The sequence below is a fragment of the Hemitrygon akajei genome, chromosome 10, assembly GCF_048418815.1.
Source record: "Hemitrygon akajei chromosome 10, sHemAka1.3, whole genome shotgun sequence".
Classification (NCBI taxonomy): domain Eukaryota; kingdom Metazoa; phylum Chordata; class Chondrichthyes; order Myliobatiformes; family Dasyatidae; genus Hemitrygon; species Hemitrygon akajei.
In genome coordinates this window covers 83492176-83515606 of record NC_133133.1, presented here as the reverse complement: position 1 = coordinate 83515606, position 23431 = coordinate 83492176, and positions in this window count along the sequence as shown.

Genomic DNA, 23431 nt, shown 5'->3' with positions numbered 1-23431 from the left:
CACCTGGCGCAGATATGGCTGTCCAAGGGGCTGGGATCTCCCAGATTTCCCACATTTGTCACCCAGTACAGAACATTGGTCAAATACATATTTCCTGTTTCTATTCCTCACAGGTAACTTACCTCGCCTCGACCCATTATCACCGGTCTGAATAAGCCAAAGCCCTCCCACTCTGCCTCAGATCACAACGTAGATGAATGATCTTTGATGACCGCTCAACTAGGCAGTGTCTCCCTTTTATGCCTGAATCTTCCCTGCTATCTAACTCACGAATGGTGCTCCGATTATAGCTGTTGATAGGCCACGTACAATGGACAAACGCTCTCAAAGCTCCCTTTTTAAATAACTGCTGCCGACCTGCGAGAAGTCCCACTTGGTAAAACTCTGTTGATGCCACTGATAGGCCAAGGAATGGTTCAGAAGGACAGGGAAATTGCAAATGTCACACCACTCTCTACAAAAGCAGGAGGGCAGCAGAAAGGAAAATATAGACCAGTTAGCCTGACCTCAGTGGTTGGAAAGATGTTGGAGTCAATTGTTAAGGATGAGGTTATGGATTACTTGGTGACACAGGACAAGATAGGACAAAGTCAGCATGGTTTCCTTAAGGGAAAGTCTTGCTGACAAACCTGTAGGAATTCTTCGAGGAGATTACAAGTAGGATAGATACAGGGGATGTAGTGGATGTTGCATATCTGGATTTTCAGAAGGGCTTTGAAAAGAAGACATGCATGAGGCTGCTTACCAAGTTAAGAGCCCATGGTATTACAAGAAAGTTACTAGCCTGGTCAGAGCACTGGTAGGAGGCAGTGAGTGGGAATAAAAGGATCCTTTTCTGGTTGGCTGCCAGTGACTAGAGGTGCTCTGCAGGGGTCTGTGTTGGGACTGCTTATGTATATCAATGATTTAGATGATGGAATAAGTGGCTTTGTTACCAACTTTGCAAATGATACAAAGATTGGTGGAGGAGCAGGTAGTCTTGAGGAAACAGGAAGGCTGCAGAAGGACTTAGGCAGATTAGGAGAATGGGCAAGAAACTGGCAAATGAAATACAATGCCGGAAAATGCATAGTCAAATACTTCGGTCAAAGAAGTAAATGTGATTTTCTAAATCGGAAGAAAATCCAAAAACAGCCTAAAGGTTAACTCACTTGTATTCTGTACATAGCAGAGAATCTGTGTTCAATCCCCTGCATTCTCTAACTAACAGAGAAACTGAGCTCATCTCCCCTGCATTCTCTAATTACAGATAAATAGTGTTCAACTGCCCTGCATTCTCCAACTACTGTGACACTCTGACGCAACTTCCCTGCATTCTCTAGCAGAGAACCTGTGCACAAATCCCCTGCATTCTCTCACTGCAAATAAACTGTGCTCAACTCCCCTGTATTCTCTAATTAACGGTGAAACTCTGGTCAACTCCCCTGCATTTTCTAACAGTTAAACTGTACTCAACACCCCTGGATTCTCCAACAGAAGAACTGTGCTCAACTTGCCTGCATCCAATAACTACGGATAAACTGTGCTCAACTTTCCTGAATTCTCCAACTACAGGGAAACAACGTGCAGTTCCCCAGCACTCTCCAATTACTGAGTAACTTTGCTCATCGCTCCTGCATTCCCTAACTACAGAGAAACTGTGAGCAACTCCCTTGCATTCTGTAACTAACATAGAATCTGTGTTCAACCCCCTGCATTCTCATACTACAGAGAAACTGTACTCAACTCCACTGTATTCTCTGAGTGTAGATAAACGGTGCTCAATCCTCAGCATTCTCTAACTACAGGGAATCTGTGTTCATCATCTCTGCATTCTCCAACTAATAGATAATCTGTTTCAACTACCCTGCATTCTCTAACTACTGAGAAACTGTGCCACAACTTCCCCGCATTCTCCAGCAGAGAAACTGTGCAGATTCCCCTGCATTCACTCAGTGCAAATAAACTGTACGCAACACCCTTGTATTCTCTAACTAACAGGGAAATGGAGGTCAACACCCTTGCATTTTCTAACAGGTAAGCTGAACTCGACACCACTGGATTCTCCAGCAGAGAAACTGTGCTGAACTCCCCTGCATTCTCTAACTGCAGATAAACTGTACTCAACTTCCCTGCATTCTGTAACTAACAGCGAAACTGTGTTCAAATACCCTGCATTCTCATACTACAGAGAAACAGTACTCAACTTTACAGTATTCTCTGACGGTAGATAAACTGTGCTCAATCCCCTGCATTCTCTAACTAACAGAGAAACTGAGCTCATCTCCCCTGCGTTCTCTTACTACAGAGAAACTGTGTCAGAACTTCCCTGCATTCTCCAGCAGAGAAACTGTGCTCAACTTTCCTGCATTCTCCAACTACTGACAAACTTTGCTCAACCCCCAGCTTACCGTAACTTAACAGAGATAATCTGTTTTCTACACCCTGCATTCTCTAACTACAGGGAAACTGTGTTCAGCTACTCTGCATTCTCTAACTAACAGAAAAACTGAGCTCATCTCCCCTGCATTCTCTAATTACAGATAAATAGTGTTCAACTGCCCTGCATTCTCCAACTACTGTGACACTCTGACGCAACTTCCCTGCATTCTCTAGCAGAGAACCTGTGCACAAATCCCCTGCATTCTCTCACTGCAAATAAACTGTGCTCAACTCCCCTGTATTCTCTAATTAACGGTGAAACTCTGGTCAACTCCCCTGCATTTTCTAACAGTTAAACTGTACTCAACACCCCTGGATTCTCCAACAGAAGAACTGTGCTCAACTTGCCTGCATCCAATAACTAAGGATAAACTGTGCTCAACTTTCCTGAATTCTCCAACTACAGGGAAACAACGTGCAGTTCCCCAGCACTCTCCAATTACTGAGTAACTTTGCTCATCGCTCCTGCATTCCCTAACTACAGAGAAACTGTGAGCAACTCCCTTGCATTCTGTAACTAACATAGAATCTGTGTTCAACCCCCTGCATTCTCATACTACAGAGAAACTGTACTCAACTCCACTGTATTCTCTGAGTGTAGATAAACGGTGCTCAATCCTCAGCATTCTCTAACTACAGGGAATCTGTGTTCATCATCTCTGCATTCTCCAACTAATAGATAATCTGTTTCAACTACCCTGCATTCTCTAACTACTGAGAAACTATGCTCAACTCCCTTGCATGCTCTAATTAACAACGAAACTGTGTTCAACTACCCTGCATTCTCCAACTACTGTGACACTGTGCCACAACTTCCCCGCATTCTCCAGCAGAGAAACTGTGCAGATTCCCCTGCATTCACTCAGTGCAAATAAACTGTGCGCAACACCCCTGTATTCTCTAACTAACAGGGAAATGGAGGTCAACACCCCTGCATTTCCTAACAGGTAAGCTGAACTCGACACCACTGGATTCTCCAGCAGAGAAACTGTGCTGAACTCCCCTGCATTCTCTAACTGCAGATAAACTGTACTCAACTTCCCTGCATTCTGTAACTAACAGCGAAACTGTGTTCAAATACCCTGCATTCTCATACTACAGAGAAACAGTACTCAACTTTACAGTATTCTCTGACGGTAGATAAACTGTGCTCAATCCCCTGCATTCTCTAACTAACAGAGAAACTGAGCTCATCTCCCCTGCGTTCTCTTACTACAGAGAAACTGTGTCAGAACTTCCCTGCATTCTCCAGCAGAGAAACTGTGCTCAACTTTCCTGCATTCTCCAACTACTGACAAACTTTGCTCAACCCCCAGTTTACCGTAACTTAACAGAGATAATCTGTTTTCTACACCCTGCATTCTCTAACTACAGGGAAACTGTGTTCAGCTACTCTGCATTCTCTAACTAACAGAAAAACTGTGTTCAACCCCCTGCATTCTCATACCACAGAGAAACTGTACTCAACTCTGCTGTATTCTCTGACTGTAGATAAACTGTGCTCAATCCTCTGCATTCTCTAACTACAGGGAATCTGTTTCAACTCCCCTGCATTTCAACCTATCAGGGAAACTGTGTTCAGATCCGCAGCATTCACTATCTACAGGGAAACAATGTTCATTTCCTCTGCATTCTCTCACTACACAGAATCTGTGCTCAATTCCAATGCAATCTCTAACTAACAGAGAAACTGAGCTCATCTCCCCTGCGTTCTCATACTACAGAGAAACTATGCCAGAACTTCCCTGCATTCTCCAGCAGAGAAACTGTGCTCAACTCCCCTGCATTCTTTAATTAACAACAAAACTGTGTTCAACTGCCCTGCATTCTCCAACTACAGTGACAATGTGACACAACTTCCCTGCATTCTCTAGCAGAGAACCTGTGCACAAATCTCCTGCATTCTCTCAGTGCAAATAAACTGTGCGCAACACCCCTGTATTCTCTAACTAACAGGGAAACTTTGGTCAACTCCCCTGCATTTCCTAACAGGTAAGCTGTACTCAACACCACTGGATTCTCCAGCAGAGAAACTGTGCTGAACTCCCCTGCATTCTCTCACTGGAGATAAACTGTACCCAAGGTCCCTGCATTCTGTAACTGACAGCAAAACTGTGTTCAAATACCCTGCATTCGCATACTACAGAGAAACTGTACTCAACTCTACAGTATTCTCTGATGGTAGATAAACTGTGTTCAATCCCCTGCATTCTCTAACTAACAGAGAAACTGAGCTCATCTCCCCTGCGTTCTCTTACTACAGAGAAACTGTGTCAGAACTTCCCTGCATTCTCCAGCAGAGAAACTGTGCTCAACTTTCTTCCATTCTCCAACTACTGACAAACTTTGCTCAACTTCCCTGCATTCTCATACTACAGAGAAACTGTGCACAACTACCTTGTATTCTGTAAATAACAGAGAATCTGTGTTCAATCCCCTGCATTCTCTAACTAACAGAGAAACTGAGCTCATCTCCCCTGCATTCTCTAATTACAGATAAATTCTGTTCAACTGCCCTGCATTCTCCAACTACTGTGACACTGTGACGCAACTTCCCTGCATTCTCTAGCAGAGAACCTGTGCACAAATCCCCTGCATTCTCTCACTGCAAATAAACTGTGCTCAATTCCCATGTATTCTCTAATTAACAGGGAAACTCTGGTCAACTCCCCTGGATTCTCCAACAGAAGAACTGTGCTCAACTCGCCTGCATCCAATAACTATGGATAAACTGTGCTCATCTTTCCCGCATTCACCAACTACTGAGAAACTTTGCTCAACTCCCCTGTATTCTCCAACTACAGGGAAACTGTGAGCAACTCCCTTGCATTCTGTAACTAACATAGAATCTGTGTTCAACCCCCTGCATTCTCATACTACAGAGAAACTGTTCTCAACTCAGCTGCATTCTCTTACTACCGAGAAACTGTGCTCAACCCCCAGCTTACCGTAATTTAACAGAGATTATCTGTTTTCTACCCCCTGCTTTCTCTAACTACAGGGAAACTGTGTTCAGCTCCTCTGCATTCTCTAACTAACAGAGAAACGGTGTTCAACCCCCTGCATTCTCATACCACAGAGAAACTGTACTCAACTCTGCTGTATTCTCTGACTGTAGATAAACTGTGTTCAACCCACTGCATTCTCTAACTACAGGGTATCTGTGCTCATCTCCTCTGCATTCTCTAACTAACAGAGAATCTGTTTCAACTCCCCTGCATTTCAACCTCTCAGGGAAACTGTGTTCAGATCCGCAGCATTCACTATCTACAGGGAAACAATGTTCATTTCCTCTGCATTCTCTCACTACACAGAAACTGTGCTCAATTCCAATGCATTCTCTAACTAACAGAGAAACTGAGCTCATCTCCCCTGCATTCTCTAATTAACAACAAAACTGTGTTCAACTGCCCTGCATTCTCCGACTACTGTGACAATGTGACACAACTTCCCCGCATTCTCTAGCAGAAAACCTGTGCACAAATCTCCTGCATTCTCTCAGTGCAAATAAACTGTGCACAACACCCCTGTATTCTCTAACTAACAGGGAAACTTTGGTCAAATCCCCTGCATTTCCTAACAGGTAAGCTGTACTCAACACCACTGGATTCTCCAGCAGAGAAACGGTGCTGAACTCCCCTGCATTCTCTAACTGCAGATAAACTGTACTCAACTTCCCTGCATTCTGTAACTAACAGCGAAACTGTGTTCAAATACCCTGCATTCTCATACTACAGAGAAAGTGTACTCAACTCTACAGTATTCTCTGATGGTAGATAAACTGTGTTCAATCCCTGCATTCTCTTACTAACAGAGAAACTGAGCTCATCTCCCCTGCGTTCTCTTACTACAGAGAAACTGTGTCAGAACTTCCCTGCATTCTCCAGCAGAGAAACTGTGCTCAACTTTCTTCCATTCTCCAACTACTGACAAACTTTGCTCAACTCCCCTGCACTCTCATACCACAGAGAAACTGTGCACAACTACCTTGTATTCTGTAAGTAACAGAGAATCTGTGTTCAATCCCCTGCATTCTCTAACTAACAGAGAAACTGTGCTCAACTCCCCTGCATTCTCTATCTACAGAGAAACTGTTTCAACTCCCCTGCATTCCTAACTATCAGGGAAACTGCGTTCAGATCCTCTGCATTCTCTCACTACACAGAAACGGTGCTCAATTCCAATGCATTCTCTAACTAACAGAGAAACTGAGCTCATCTCCCCTGCGTTCTCTTACTACAGAGAAATATCCTCCAGCAGAGAAACTGTGCTCAACTTTCCTGCATTCTCCAACTACTGACAAACTTTGCACAACTCCCCTGCACTCTCATACCACAGAGAAACTGTGCACAACTACCTTGTATTATGTAAATAACAGAGAATCTGTGTTCAATCCCCAGCATTCTCCAATTACTGAGTAACTTTGCTCATAGCTCCTGCATTCCCTAGCTACAGAGAAACTGTGAGCAACTCCGTTGCATTCTTCAACTAACATAGAATGTGTGTTCAACCCCCTGCATTCTCATACTACAGAGAAACTGTACTCAACTCCACCGTATTCTCTGACTGTAGATAAACTGTGCTCAATCCTCTGCATTCTCTAACTACAGGGAATCTGTGCTCAATTCCAATGCAATCTCTAACTAACAGAGAAACTGAGCTCATCTCCCCTGCGTTCTCTTACTACAGAGAAATATCCTCCAGCAGAGAAACTGTGCTCAACTTTCCTGCATTCTCCAACTACTGACAAACTTTGCTCAACTCCCTAGCATGCTCTAATTAATAGCGAAACTGTGTTCAACTACCCTGCATTCTCCAACTACTGTGACACTGTGCCACAACTTCCCCGCATTCTCTAGCAGAGAAACTGTGCACATTCCCCTGCATTCTCTCAGTGCAAATAAACTGTGCGCAACACCAATGTATTCTCTAACTAACAGGGAAACCGTGGTCAACTACCCTGCATTTTCTAACAGATAATCTGTTCTCAACACCACTGGATTCTCTGACTGTAGCTAAACTGTGCTCAATCCCCTGCATTCTCTTACTACAGAGAAACTGTGCTCAACCCCCAGCTTACCATAACTTACAGAGAGTATCTGTTTTCTACCCCCTGCATTCTCTAATTACAGAGAAACTGTGTTCAGCTCCTCTGCATGCTTTAACTAACAAAGAAACTGTTTCAACAGCCCTGCATTTCTAACTATCAGGGAAACTGTGTTCAGATCCGCAGCATTCACTATCTACAGGGAAACAATGTTCATTTCCTCTGCATTCTCTCACTACACAGAAACTGTGCTCAATCCCCTGCATTCTCTAACAGAGAAACTGAGCTCATCTCCCCTGCATTCTCTTACTACAAAGCAACTGTGCCAGAACTTCCCTGCATTCTCCAGCAGAGAAACTGTGCTCAACTTTCCTGCATTCTCTTTTCTTTCTTTCTTTTTCAATCTTTTTATTATTGTTATTAATATCAACAAAATAAAATTGATACATAAATAATGGGATTACAAACATACACATTTCAACTGAACATGAAAGAATACATCAGCAATGATTACAGTATAAATGAGTATTCCCAAATCATGGACGATACAATATACAAATGAACAAGGCAAACCTAGGTATATCATAATAAATATTAAAAAAAAGAAAAAGAAAAACAATTATGCAAAAAAACTAATCTAATAATCTAATAACTAAAAAGGGAAAAAACAAAAAACGAAAAAAGAGAAAAAGAAAAAATGGAAAAAGGAAAAGGGCTGTTTATAATATATCACAAAAATACAAAATCATCAGTGTCATCAACTCCGATCCTCTCAACATATATAAAATCGAAACTGGAAAATCCAATAAGCTTGGAACAGGGCCATTACATCATATGAAAATATTGAATAAATGGTCTCCATATCTTTTCAAATTTAATAGAAGTATCAAATACACCATTTCTAATTTTTTCTAAATTTAGACATAACATAGCTTGAGAAAACCAATGAAATACAGTAGGAGGATTAATTTCTTTCCAATTCAACAAAATAGATCTTCTAGCCATTAGTGTAAGAAATGCAATCATTCGACAAGCGGAAGAGGATAAATGTTGTGAGTCCATCATTGGTAAGCCGAAAATTGCAGTAATAGGATGTGGTTGTAAATCAATGTTCAATACCGCAGAAATAATATCAAAAATATCTGTCCAATATTTTTTCAAAAGCGGACACAACCAGAACATATGAGTTAAAGACGCTATCTCAGAATGACATCTGTCACAAATAGGATTTATGTAGGAATAAAAATGAGCCAATTTATCCTTGGACATATGAGCCCTGTGCACAACTTTAAACTGTATTAATGAATGTTTAGCACATATAGATGATGTATTAACTAATTGAAGAATTTTATCCCAATTCTCAATAGGGATAGTAAGGTTAAGTTCTCTTTCCCAATCATTTTTAGTCTTATAAAAGGGCTCTGAACGTTTCTTCATAATTATATTGTAAAGTTTTGATATTAGCCCTTTCTGAAAAGGGTTTGGTTCTAACAAGTTCTCCAAACTACCTGAAGACACAAAATTTGGAAAAGTAGGAAGTACAGCATTTAAGAAATTCCTAATCTGTAAATATCTAAAAAAATGAAATCTAGGCAAATTATATTTATTAGATAATTGCTCAAAAGACATAAAACAATTATTCAAAAATAAATCGGAAAATCGTAGTAATCCTTTAGTCTTCCAAGCTCAATAAGCTTGGTTTATAATAGAAGGATAAAAAAAGCAATTGGATACAATAGGAATATTTAAAACGAACTGAGTCAACCCAAAAAATTTCCAAAATTGAAACCATATACGTAAACTATGTTTAATTATCGGGTTGTCAATTCGTTTCGGCAATTTAGAAAGAGCAAAGAGAAGAGAAGTCCCTAAAATAGAACCCAATGCAAATCCTTGTACAGATTTAATTTCCAGGTTCACCAAATGAGGGCTAAAATATATATCCCAATCCTTTAACCAACATATCAAATATCGGCTATTAACTCCCAATAATAAAATCTAAAATTAGGCAGTGCCAATCCACCTTCCTTCCTTGCCTTCTGTAAATATATTTTACCTAACCTAGGATTTTTATTCTGCCATATATATGAGGAAATTTTTGAATCAACATTAGCAAAAAAAGATTTCAGAATAAAAATTGGTACTGCTTGAAATATATATAAAAACTTGGGTAAAATAACCATCTTAATAGCATTAATCCGACCTATCAGAGATAAAGATAGTGGTGACCACTTAGTAAACAAACATTTAATCTGATCGATTAAGGGTAAAAAATTAACCTTAAATAAGTCTTTATAGTTTTTTGTGATTTTAATCCCTAAGTAAGTAAAAGAGTCATTAACTAATTTAAAAGGTAAATTTCCATAAATTTATGGAACCTGTCTATTTAAAGGAAACAATTCACTCTTATTAAGATTTAATTTATACCCGGAAAAATCACTAAATTGAGCCAACAATGATAAAACTGCAGGAATGGATTTCTCAGGATCAGAAATAAATAATAATAAATCATCTGCATATAATGATAACTTATGTATATCTGTCCCACAATTAATGCCAAAAATATTCTGTGATTCTCTGATAGCAATTGCCAAGGGTTCTAAAGCAATATCAAATAATAATGGACTAAGAGGATAGCCTTGTCTAGTGCCCCAAAATAAACGAAAAAAGGGAGATCTTTGATTGTTAGTAAGCACCGAGGCTACTGGAGTATGATATATCAGTTTAATCCAGGAAATGAATGACGGACTAAAATTAAACTTCTCCAGCACATTAAATAAGTATGGCCATTCAACTCTATCAAATGCTTTCTCCGCATCTAATGAAATAACACATTCTGAAGTGGTATGTGAAGGAGTATAAACAATATTCAATAATCTCCTAACATTGAAAAAAGAATAGCGATTCTTAATAAAACCGGTTTGATCTTCCGAAATAATTTGGGGCAATACCTTCTCCAACCTGGATGCCAGTAACTTGGAAAAGATCTTGGAATCTACATTCAATAAAGATATTGGTCTATAGGATGCACAGTCAGTAGGGTCTTTATCTTTCTTCAATATTCAAGAAATGGAAGCTCTATAAAAAGATTGTGGCAAATTGCCCAATCTAATTGCTTCTTCAAAAACCCTGCATAACCAAGGAGAAAGAGTAGCGGAAAAACATTTAAAAAATGCTACTGTATACCCATCTGGACCTGGTGCTTTCCCAGAATTCATGGAGGAAATAACCCCTTTAATTTCTGCATCCATAATAGGAGTTTCTAATATTGAAAGATCATCTTGTGGCGAGCTTCCCTGGGTCCTACTCAGCATCCACACAGCACCCAAAGATGATCTGCACGCTTCGTCGGCTGAGTTGGTGTACGGCGCACCCCTGGTCGTTCCCAGGGAGTTCATACCAGCCCCAAGGGGGCGAGAGGAAGAACCCGCAGCAGTCCTGGGCAGACTACGCGAGAGGCTCGGTGCCCTGGCCCCCATACCCACTTCGCAGCATGGGCAGCACCCGACCTGCGTACCCAAAGACCTGCAGAACTGTAAGTTTGTGTTTGTACGACGGGGCGGGCATCGGCCACCGCTGCAACGGCCCTACGAGGGGCCGCTTACGGTGATCAGAAACGACGGGTCCACGTTCGTGCTGGACGTTGGAGGGAGAGAGGAGGTTTTCACAGTGGACCGACTCAAACCGGCCCATGTGGACTTGGCGCAACCGGTCGAGTTTCCGGCACCGCGGCGCAGAGGCCGACCTCCCAAACAGGGCCCGGCCCAGACTGTGGACATTGGAGGGTGTACCGCCGGTTCTGGGGGGGGGGGGGGTTATGTGGCGACCCAATTACTAGCACACTCGAAGCGGCTGACAATTAGCCAGAATGCAGGCACAAAGGAAGATAGCCTCAAGGGGTTTCAGTACGTGCCTCTCGAGGTATCGGGTGGGGGAGACAGGCTTTAAAGCAAGACTGTGAATTTGAAATAAACTTATTTTTTGGCTGCAGTTTATCGACTCCGTGTCGTTATTTCAGCGCTGCGTGTAGCACACCGCTACAATCTGATGATAATTTTGGAAAATTCAATTTCCCAAGAAAATCACACATGGTATTACGATCATGAGGGAATTCAGAATGATACAGGGAGGTATAAAAATCTTGAAATGATTTATTTATCTCATCATGGTTAACTGGCAAATCCCCATTCTGCTGACGGATCTTAGTAATTTGACGTTTAACCAAAGCATTCTTCAATTGACTAGCTAACAGTTTACCTGATTTATAACTATGTATATAAAAATCAGATCTGGTTTTCATTAATTGATTTTCAATCGAAGATGTAAGTAATAAAATATGTTCCGTTTGAAGTTCAACTTTGTAAAGTTCCTTACTAGGAGTGATCGAATATTTCTTGTCAATCTCTTTAATTTTATCAACCAATAAAAGAGTTTCTTTCTTAATGCGTTTTCTCAGTGGAATTAGTTGAAAAGAAGAAATTGATCTGTTCCTTCATAAATTTAATAAAATCCGGATCTTGCAGTAAGGTAGTATCAAATCGCCATTGTCTAGCATTAGAAGCTGTATCCATAAATTTAATAGAAAGTTTTAATGGAGTATGGTCAGAGATGGTTATAATATCATAATTACAACCAATTACCAATGGAATAAAACAAGAGTCAATAAAAAAATAATCAATTCTCGAGTAGGAATGATAAACATGTGAGAAAAATGAAAACTCTTTGTCCTTAGAATGCTGAAATCTCCAAATATCAAAAATTCCATTATCAGTCAAAAAAGAGTTAATGCAAGGGGCCGACTTATTGGGTAAAGTCTGAGTAGATATAGATTTGTCCATCAAAGGATTTAAACAACAATTAAAGTCACCACCCATTATTAACTTATATTCATTTAGATTAGGTAGAGAAGTAAATAAGGACTTTAAAATATCAGGACAATCCACATTTGGAGCATAAACATTAACCATAGCAACCTTTTTGTTAAAAAGTAAGCCAGTAATTAACGAAAATCTACCATTCGGATCCGAAAAGATATCGTGTTGGACAAATGCAATAGAGGAGTCAATAAAAATTGAAACTCCCTTTACTTTGGCATTCAAATTCGAATGATACTGTTGACCCCTCCAAAACCTAAAAAAGCGATAATTAGCCTCTTTCCTCACATGAGTTTCTTGTACAAATATATGATCATTAAGTCTTTGGAATACTTTGAAAATCTTTTTCCGTTTAATCGGATGGTTTAAGCCATTAGTATTCCAAGAGAAAAAATTAATGGTCTGAGCCATATTTCTGAAATCAACCCTTTGGTAAATAAAGGGTTAACCAAATTATGAACTCATGCACCCGGAAGAGGAACAAAAATAAGGAGCGGACCTGGAAGTGACGACATCGCGGACATTTTTGGAGTTCAAAATCAGCCCAAATGAAAAAACTGAAAAAAACTGATATAAGAAGCATAAGATTTAGAAAAAGACCTCCTACCCCCACCCAAGAGGAAACAAAAAGATCACCTCAGCCAAGGATAGGCTGGGAAAAGGGAAAGATGAATCTAAATCTACCCCCATATCAGCAGAAGACAACTCTGTATATAAAGGATAAAAAAAAATCCACCCAAACTCTAAAGAAATTATAATCACTATACTAAATCCAAACTTCTTAATATAATTGGTAGTAAAAAAACCAAAAAGAATATAATCACTAGTAACTTATAAATCGGGTTAAAACCCAAGCAAACCAAAAAAATTTAAACTGTGATAAGAGATGCATTATAGGAAGAAGATGAGAGAAAAAAAAAAGCGAAATCAAAAAAAAGCCAAAAATATTTTAGAGAAAAAACCGCCATCTTAGTAAAAAAAATTCACCTTCAAAGGATTAAAAATTCACCTTTGAAGGATTAATAATAATGACCAAAGATAAAGTACAGTGGTTGAAGTAAGTAAAATAAAGATTAGTATGTTGAAAAAAAAACTTTAACTAGAGTATAAAATATAGAGTAAACCTACACCAATAGCCAGAAACAAAATCTGGTTTTGGAAATAAAAACCATCTTACACGATCAAAATCACTCATTTATTAGAGATGAGTGTCCGTAGCAGTAGGGAAGTTCTCATTCAGAAAGCTTCTCGCTTCAGATGTAGAAAGAAAAACACGCCGTGGTGCATTCAGAGGCGATATTCTGAGCTTCGCAGGGTATAAGAGCGCAGGTTTTAGATTTTTCTCATAACATTCAGACATCAGAGGTTTAAAAAGAAGCCTTGCCTTCATTACTTCTGGACTAAAATCTTCTACTAATCGAAAATTGTGATCTTGAAATTTGACCATCCCTACACGCTGAGCTACACGAATAAGTTGCTCTTTAACATGCACATAATGAAATCGGACAATTACAACCGGTGGTTTAGCTGAAGCACTCGGTGATCGACGCATAATTCTGTGAGCGCGATCGAGTAACGGAGGACTGTCTGGGAATACAGAAGGGAACGCATCCTTTAAAAGTTGAGCAAAGTACTTCGTGGGGTCCCCTTGTTCAATACCTTCCGGGAGACCAAGTATGCATAGGTTCTGTCTTCTGGACCAATTCTCAAAGTCGACACTCTTGGCTTTAAGTGTTTCCACCTGTTTAATCGTTGAAAGTAAGTTCTGCTGCAGTTTTTCAATGATCAAGTCTCGCTTCCGAGCATCCTCTTGCAGAGTTGCGATTAGAACTTGCTGCTGGTTAACTACTGAATCCGTCTTATCCATATAATCTTGAAACGCCTTTATATCTTGTTTAAAAATTTGTCATCGTTCTTCAAATTTTTGATATAAAACCTCCAATAACATTTCATAAGTCAATTCAGTGCGCTTAGGATCAGTCTGCTTTTTCTTCCCGTTGCCATTAGGATCCTTCCCAGGTTCTCGCCCTTTAGATCTAAGAGCCATTTCTGTATTCATTTCTTCAAAAATTCACAATAAACTCTTAAAGATAAGTCCAAGAAAGTAGCAAGAATCTTTTGGTTTAGGTAAAAATAAGTTAAATAAGGGTGATCATAGGTTAAAAAAAGTAAAGGTTATGGAGCGAATCTGAAACAGTGCTCACTCCATGAGAGTCTCCTGCTCAACTCCCCTGCATTCTCTAATTAACAACAAAACTGTGTTCAACTGCCCTGCATTCTCCAACTACTGTGACAATGTGACACAACTTCCCAGCATTCTCTAGCAGAGAACCTGTGCACAAATCCCCAGCATTCTCTCACTGCAAATAAACTGTGCTCATCTCCCCTGTATTCTCTAACAGGGAAATTGTTCTCAACTCACCTGCATTCTCTTACTACAGAGAAACTGTGCTCAATCCCCAGCATACCATAACTAACAGAGAGAATCCGTTTTCTACCACCTGCATTCTCAAACTACAGAGAAACTGTACTCAACTCCACAGTATTCACTGACTGTAGATAAACTGTGCTCAATCCTCTGCATTCTCTAACTACAGGGAATCTGTGTTCATCATCTCTGCATTCTCTCACTAACAGATAATCTGTTTCAACTCCCCTGCATTCTCTAACTACTGAGAAACTATGCTCAACTCCCCTGTATTCTCTAATTAACGGGGAAACTCTGTTTCAACTCCCCTGCTTTCTCTCACTGCAAATAAACTGTGCTCAATTCCCCTGTATTCTCTAATTAACGGGGAAAATCTGGTCAACTCCCCTGCATTTCCTAACAGTTAAACTGTAGTCAACACCCCTGGATTCTCCAACAGAAGAACTGTGCTGAACTCGCCTGCATTCTCTAACTACGAATATACTGTGCTCAACTTTCCTGCATTCAGCAACTACTGAGAAATTTTGCTCAACTCCCCTGTATTCTCCAACTACAGGGAAACAACGTGCAGTTCCCCAGCATTCTCCAATTACTGAGTAACTTTGCTCATCTCTCCTGCATTCCCTAATTACAGAGAAACTGTGCGCAATTCCCTTGCATTCTGTAACTAACATAGAATCTGTGTTCAACCCCCTGCATTCTCATACTACAGAGAAACTGTACTCAACTCCACTGTATTCTCTGACTGTTGTTACGTACCCCGTAACTGGATCACTTACCAGCAAAGATAGAGAGGTCAGTTGAAGTCTGATGGTACTATTTTTAAAAGTTTTTATTCATAAAGGGGCACAAAAATAAGGTTAATACAAACATTCAGATAATATACGTCATCAATACTTAATCTAAAGTGCGGGTATAGTAATAATCATCAATAAGAATTGGCTCTATCGTTTGTCTAGGGTATAATATATTGTCCGATGGAAATATAAAAGTCTCTCAGTTCATGCACGCTTTAGCCTTTGTGGACCTCTGGGTTTTCACTTGTTGGAGAGAGAGAGATTTGTGAGAAGAGAAACTTGCCCGGGTCTTTTGATGATGCCAATCCGTTGAGTCTGGGTAGTTGGTTCCCCGTTGTTAGTTCAAGAAAGTCGTTTCTGTGGTATCAGCCACCGGCTCCCAGGCACGGGAACCGAACACACGTGGCTTCCTTCAAATGGCTGCCCGCTATTACGGGATCGCTAGCGTCTCTTCTGGTGTGTCTGAGGGGCCGTCTCTACAGCCCCTCTTTTATCTGGACTCATGGGGTCTCAGATGTCAATCAGGTTGGGATGATGCAATCTCTCCCCGTCACCCAGCCCACATTGCCCTGAGGGCTTGCACGTAGCCCAGACCCCAATCCACAAAGGTGTCTCCAAGAGACAATGGCCGTTATCCGAGGCTTTGTCTTGCTGAGGGGCCAGGACACATTCCAAAACCTTGAGGATTCTCTCTCATTTCCTGGGTCCAAGACCCGAATTAAAAGCGATCTTGCGATTCTCAAGAAGGAGGGGGCTGCGATCATAACACTGTAGATAAACTGTGCTCAATACTCTGCATTCTCTAACTACAGGGAATTTGTGTTCATCATCTCTGCATTCTCTAACTAACAGATAATCTGTTTCAAATCCCCTGCATTCTCTAACTACTGAGAAACTATGCTCAACTCCCCTGCGTTCTCTAATTAACAGCGAAACTGTGTTCAACTACACTGCACACTCCAACTACTGTGACACTGTGCCACAACTTCCCCGCATTCTCTAGCAGAGAAAATGTGCACATTCCCCGCATTCTTTCAGTGCAAATAAACTGTGCTCAACTACCATGTATTCTCTAACAGGGAAACTTTGCCAGAACTTCCCTGCATTCTCCAGCAGAGAAACTGTGATCAACTCCCCCGTAATCTCCAATTCACAGTGAAACTGTGATCAAATACCCTGCATACACCAACTACTGTGACACTGTGCAACAACTTCCCCGCATTCTGTAGCAGAGAAACTGGGCACATTCCCCTGCATTCTATAACTAACAGAGAAACTGAGCTCATCTCCCCTGCGTTCCCTTACTACAGAGAAACTGTGTCAGAACTTCCCTGCATTCTCCAGCAGGGAAAATTGTGTTCAACTACCCTGCATTCTCCAACTACTGTGACACTGTCCCACAACTTCCCCGCATTCTCTGACAAACTTTGCTCAACTCCCCTGCACTCTCATACCACAGAGAAACTGTGCACAACTACCTTGTATTCTGTAAATAACAGAGAATCTGTGTTCAATCCCCTGCATTCTCTAACTAACAGAGAAACTGAGCTCATCTCCCCTGCATTCGCTAAGTACAGATAAATTGTGTTCAACTGCCCTGCATTCTCCAACTACTGTGACACTCTGACACAACTTCCCTGCATTCTCTGGCAGCGAACCTGTGCACAAATCCCCTGCTTTCTCTCACTGCAAATAAACTGTGCTCAATTCCCCTGTATTCTCTAATTAACGAGGAAACTCTGGTCAACTCCCCTGCATTTTCTAACAGTTAAGCTGTACTCAACACCCCTGGATTCTCCAACAGAAGAACTGTGCTGAACTCGCCTGCATTCTCTAACAACGAATAAACTGTGCTCAACTCCCCTGTATTCTCCAACTACACGGAAACTGTGAGCAACTCCCTTGCATTCTGTAACTAACATAAAATCTGTGTTCAACCCCCTGCATTCTCATACTACAGAGAAACTGTACTCAACTCCACTGTATTCCCTGACTGTAGATAAACGGTGCTCAATCCTCTGCATTCTCTAACAACAGGGAATCTGTGTTCATCAACTCTGCATTCTCTAACTAACAGATAATCTGTTTCAACTACCCTGCATTCTCTAACTACTGAGAAAATATGCTCAAATCGCCTGTATTCTCTAACTAACAGGGAAAATGTGGTCAACTCCCCTGCATTTTCTAACAGGTAAGCTGTACTCAGCACCACTGGATTCTCCAGCAGAGAAACTGTGCTGAACTCCCCTGCATTCTCTAACTGCAGATAAACTGTACCCAACTTCCCTGCATTCTGTAACTAACAGCGAAACTGTGTTCAAATACCCTTCATTTTCATACTACAGAGAAACAGTACTCAACTTTACAGTATTCTCTGACGGTAGATAATCTGTGCTCAATCCCCTGCATTCTCTAACTAACAGAGAAACTGAGCTCATCTCCCCTGCGTTCTCTTGCTACAGAGAAACTGTGTCAGAACTTCCCTGCATTCTCCAGCAGAGAAACTGTGCTCAACTTTCCTGCATTCTCCAACTACTGACAAACTTTGCTCAACTCCCCTGCACTCTCATACCACAGAGAAACTGTGCACAACTACTTTGTATTCTGTAAATAACAGAGAATCTGTGTTCAATCCCCTGCATTCTCTAACTAACAGAGAAACTGTGCTCATTTCCCCTGCATTCACTAATTACAGATAAATTGTGTTCAACTGCCCTGCATTCTCCAACTACTGTGACACTGTGACACTTCTTCCCTGCGTTCTCTAGCAGAGAACCTGTGCACAAATCCCCTGCATTCTCTCACTGCAAATAAACTTTGCTCAACTCCCCTGTATTCTCCAATTACAGGGAAACTGTGCGCAACTCCCTTGCATTCTGCAACTAACATAGAATCTGTGTTCAACCCACTGCATTCTCATACTACAGAGAAACTGGACTCAACTCCACTGTATTCCCTGACTGTAGATAAACTGTGCTCAATCCTCTGCATTCTCTATCTACAGGGAATCTGTGTTCATCATCTCTGCATTCTCCAACTAATAGATAATCTGTTTCAACTACCCTGCATTCTCCAACTACTGTGACACTGGGCCACAACGTCCCCGCATTCTCTAGCAGAGAAACTGTGCACATTCCCCTGCAATCTCTCAGTGCAAATAAACTGTGCGCAACACCAATGTATTCTCTAACTAACAGGGAAACTGTGTTCAATCCCCTGCATTCTCTAACTAACAGAGAAACTGAGAGCATCTCCCCTGTGTTCTCTTACTACAGAGAAACTGTGTCAGAACTTCCCTGCATTCTCCAGCAGAGAAACTGTTCTCAACTTTCCTGCATTCTCCAACTACTGACAAACTTTGCTCAACTCCCCTGCACTCTCATACCACAGAAAACTGTGCACAACTACCTTGTATTCTGTAAATAACAGAGAAACTGAGCTCATCTCCCCTGCATTCTCTAATTACAGATAAATTGTGTTCAACTGCCCTGCATTCTCCATCTACTGTTACACTCTGACGCGACTTCCCTGCATTCTCTAGCAGAGAACATGTGCACAAATCCTCTGCATTCTCTCAGTGCAAATAAACTGTGTGCAACACCCCTGTATTCTCTAACTAACAGGGAAACTGTGGTCAACTCCCCTGCATTTCCTAACAGGTAAGCTGTACTCAGCACCACTGGATTCTCCAGCAGAGAAACTGTGCTGAACTCCCCTGCATTCTCTAACTGCAGATAAACTGTACCCAACTTCCCTGCATTCTGTAACTAACAGCGAAACTGTGTTCAAATACCCTTCATTTTCATACTACAGAGAAACAGTACTCAACTTTACAGTATTCTCTGACGGTAGATAATCTGTGCTCAATCCCCTGCATTCTCTAACTAACAGAGAAACTGAGCTCATCTCCCCTGCGTTCTCTTGCTACAGAGAAACTGTGTCAGAACTTCCCTGCATTCTCCAGCAGAGAAACTGTGCTCAACTTTCCTGCATTCTCCAACTACTGACAAACTTTGCTCAACTCCCCTGCACTCTCATACCACAGAGAAACTGTGCACAACTACTTTGTATTCTGTAAATAACAGAGAATCTGTGTTCAATCCCCTGCATTCTCTAACTAACAGAGAAACTGTGCTCATTTCCCCTGCATTCACTAATTACAGATAAATTGTGTTCAACTGCCCTGCATTCTCCAACTACTGTGACACTGTGACACTTCTTCCCTGCGTTCTCTAGCAGAGAACCTGTGCAAAAAACCCTTGCATTCTCTCACTGCAAATAAACTTTGCTCAACTCCCCTGTATTCTCCAATTACAGGGAAACTGTGCGCAACTCCCTTGCATTCTGCACCTAACATAGAATCTGTGTTCAACCCACTGCATTCTCATACTACAGAGAAACTGGACTCAACTCCACTGTATTCCCTGACTGTAGATAAACTGTGCTCAATCCTCTGCATTCTCTATCTACAGGGAATCTGTGTTCATCATCTCTGCATTCTCCAACTAATAGATAATCTGTTTCAACTACCCTGCATTCTCCAACTACTGTGACACTGGGCCACAACGTCCCCGCATTCTCTAGCAGAGAAACTGTGCACATTCCCCTGCAATCTCTCAGTGCAAATAAACTGTGTGCAACACCCCTGTATTCTCTAACTAACAGGGAAACTGTGGTCAACTCCCCTGCATTTCCTAACAGGTAAGCTGTACTCAACACCCCTGGATTCTCCTGCAGAGAAACTGTGCTGAACTCCCCTGCATTCTCTAACTGCAGATAAACTGTACTCAACTTCCCTGCGTTCTGTAACTAACAGCGAAACTGTGTTCAAATACCCTGAATTCGCATACTACAGAGAAACAGTACTCAACTTTACAGTATTCTCTGATGGTAGATAAACTGTGCTCAATCCCCTGCATTCTCTAACTAACAGAGAAACTGAGCTCATCTCCCCTGCATTCTCTAATTACAGGTAAATTGTGTTCAACTGCCCTGCATTCTCCAACTACTGTGACACTGTGACACATCTTCCCTGCATTCTCTAGCAGAGAACCTGTGCACAAATCCCCTGCTTTCTCTCACTGCAAATAAATTGTGCTCAATCCTCTGCATTCTCTAACTACAGGGAATCTGTGTTCATCATCTCTGCATTCTCTAACTAAAAGATAATCTGTTCCAACTCCCCTGCATTCTCTAACTACTGAGAAACTATGCTCAACTCCCCTGCATGCTCTAATTAACAGCGAAACTGTGTTCAACTACCCTGCATTCTCCAACTACTGTGACAATGTGCGACAACTTCTCCGCATTCTCTAGCAGAGAAACTGTGCACATTCCCCTGCATTCTCTCAGTGCAAATAAACTGTGCACAACACCCCTGTATTCTCTAACTAACAGGGAAACTGTGGTCAACTACCCTGCATTTCCTAACAAGTAAGCTGTACTCAACACCACTGGATTCTCCAGCAGAGAAACTGTGCTGAACTCCCCTGCATTCTCTAACTGCAGATAAACTGTACTCAACTTCCCTGCATTCTGTAACTAACAGCAAAACTGTGTTCAAATACCCTGCATTCGCATACTACAGATAAACAGTACTGAACTTTACAGTATTCTCTGACGGTAGATAATCTGTGCTCAATCCCTTGCATTCTCTAACTAACAGAGAAACTGAGCTCATCTCCCCTGCGTTCTCTTGCTACAGAGAAACTGTGTCAGAACTTCCCTGCATTCTCCAGCAGAGAAACTGTGCTCAACTTTCCTGCATTCTCCAACTACTGACAAACTTTGCTCAACTCCCCTGCACTCTCATACCACAGAGAAACTGTGCACAACTACTTTGTATTCTGTAAATAACAGAGAATCTGTGTTCAATCCCCTGCATTCTCTAACTAACAGAGAAACTGTGCTCATTTCCCCTGCATTCACTAATTACAGATAAATTGTGTTCAACTGCCCTGCATTCTCCAACTACTGTGACACTGTGACACTTCTTCCCTGCGTTCTCTAGCAGAGAACCTGTGCAAAAAACCCTTGCATTCTCTCACTGCAAATAAACTTTGCTCAACTCCCCTGTATTCTCCAATTACAGGGAAACTGTGCGCAACTCCCTTGCATTCTGCAACTAACATAGAATCTGTGTTCAACCCACTGCATTCTCATACTACAGAGAAACTGGACTCAACTCCACTGTATTCCCTGACTGTAGATAAACTGTGCTCAATCCTCTGCATTCTCTAACTACAGGGAATCTGTGTTCATCATCTCTGCATTCTCTAACTAAAAGATAATCTGTTCCAACTCCCCTGCATTCTCTAACTACTGAGAAACTATGCTCAACTCCCCTGCATGCTCTAATTAACAGCGAAACTGTGTTCAACTACCCTGCATTCTCCAACTACTGTGACAATGTGCGACAACTTCTCCGCATTCTCTAGCAGAGAAACTGTGCACATTCCCCTGCATTCTCTCAGTGCAAATAAACTGTGCACAACACCCCTGTATTCTCTAACTAACAGGGAAACTGTGGTCAACTACCCTGCATTTCCTAACAAGTAAGCTGTACTCAACACCACTGGATTCTCCAGCAGAGAAACTGTGCTGAACTCCCCTGCATTCTCTAACTGCAGATAAACTGTACTCAACTTCCCTGCATTCTGTAACTAACAGCAAAACTGTGTTCAAATACCCTGCATTCGCATACTACAGATAAACAGTACTGAACTTTACAGTATTCTCTGACGGTAGATAATCTGTGCTCAATCCCTTGCATTCTCTAACTAACAGAGAAACTGAGCTCATCTCCCCTGCGTTCTCTTGCTACAGAGAAACTGTGTCAGAACTTCCCTGCATTCTCCAGCAGAGAAACTGTGCTCAACTTTCCTGCATTCTCCAACTACTGACAAACTTTGCTCAACTCCCCTGCACTCTCATACCACAGAGAAACTGTGCACAACTACTTTGTATTCTGTAAATAACAGAGAATCTGTGTTCAATCCCCTGCATTCTCTAACTAACAGAGAAACTGTGCTCATTTCCCCTGCATTCACTAATTACAGATAAATTGTGTTCAACTGCCCTGCATTCTCCAACTACTGTGACACTGTGACACTTCTTCCCTGCGTTCTCTAGCAGAGAACCTGTGCAAAAAACCCTTGCATTCTCTCACTGCAAATAAACTTTGCTCAACTCCCCTGTATTCTCCAATTACAGGGAAACTGTGCGCAACTCCCTTGCATTCTGCAACTAACATAGAATCTGTGTTCAACCCACTGCATTCTCATACTACAGAGAAACTGGACTCAACTCCACTGTATTCCCTGACTGTAGATAAACTGTGCTCAATCCTCTGCATTCTCTAACTACAGGGAATCTGTGTTCATCATCTCTGCATTCTCCAACTAATAGATAATCTGTTTCAACTACCCTGCATTCTCCAACTACTGTGACACTGGGCCACAACGTCCCCGCATTCTCTAGCAGAGAAACTGTGCACATTCCCCTGCAATCTCTCAGTGCAAATAAACTGTGCGCAACACCCCTGCATTCTCTAACTAACAGAGAAACTGAGAGCATCTCCCCTGTGTTCTCTTACTACAGAGAAACTGTGTCAGAACTTCCCTGCATTCTCCAGCAGAGAAACTGTTCTCAACTTTCCTGCATTCTCCAACTACTGACAAACTTTGCTCAACTCCCCTGCACTCTCATACCACAGAAAACTGTGCACAACTACCTTGTATTCTGTAAATAACAGAGAATCTGTGTTCAATCCCCTGCATTCTCTAACTAACAGAGAAACTGAGCTCATCTCCCCTGCATTCTCTAATTACAGATAAATTGTGTTCAACTGCCCTGCATTCTCCAA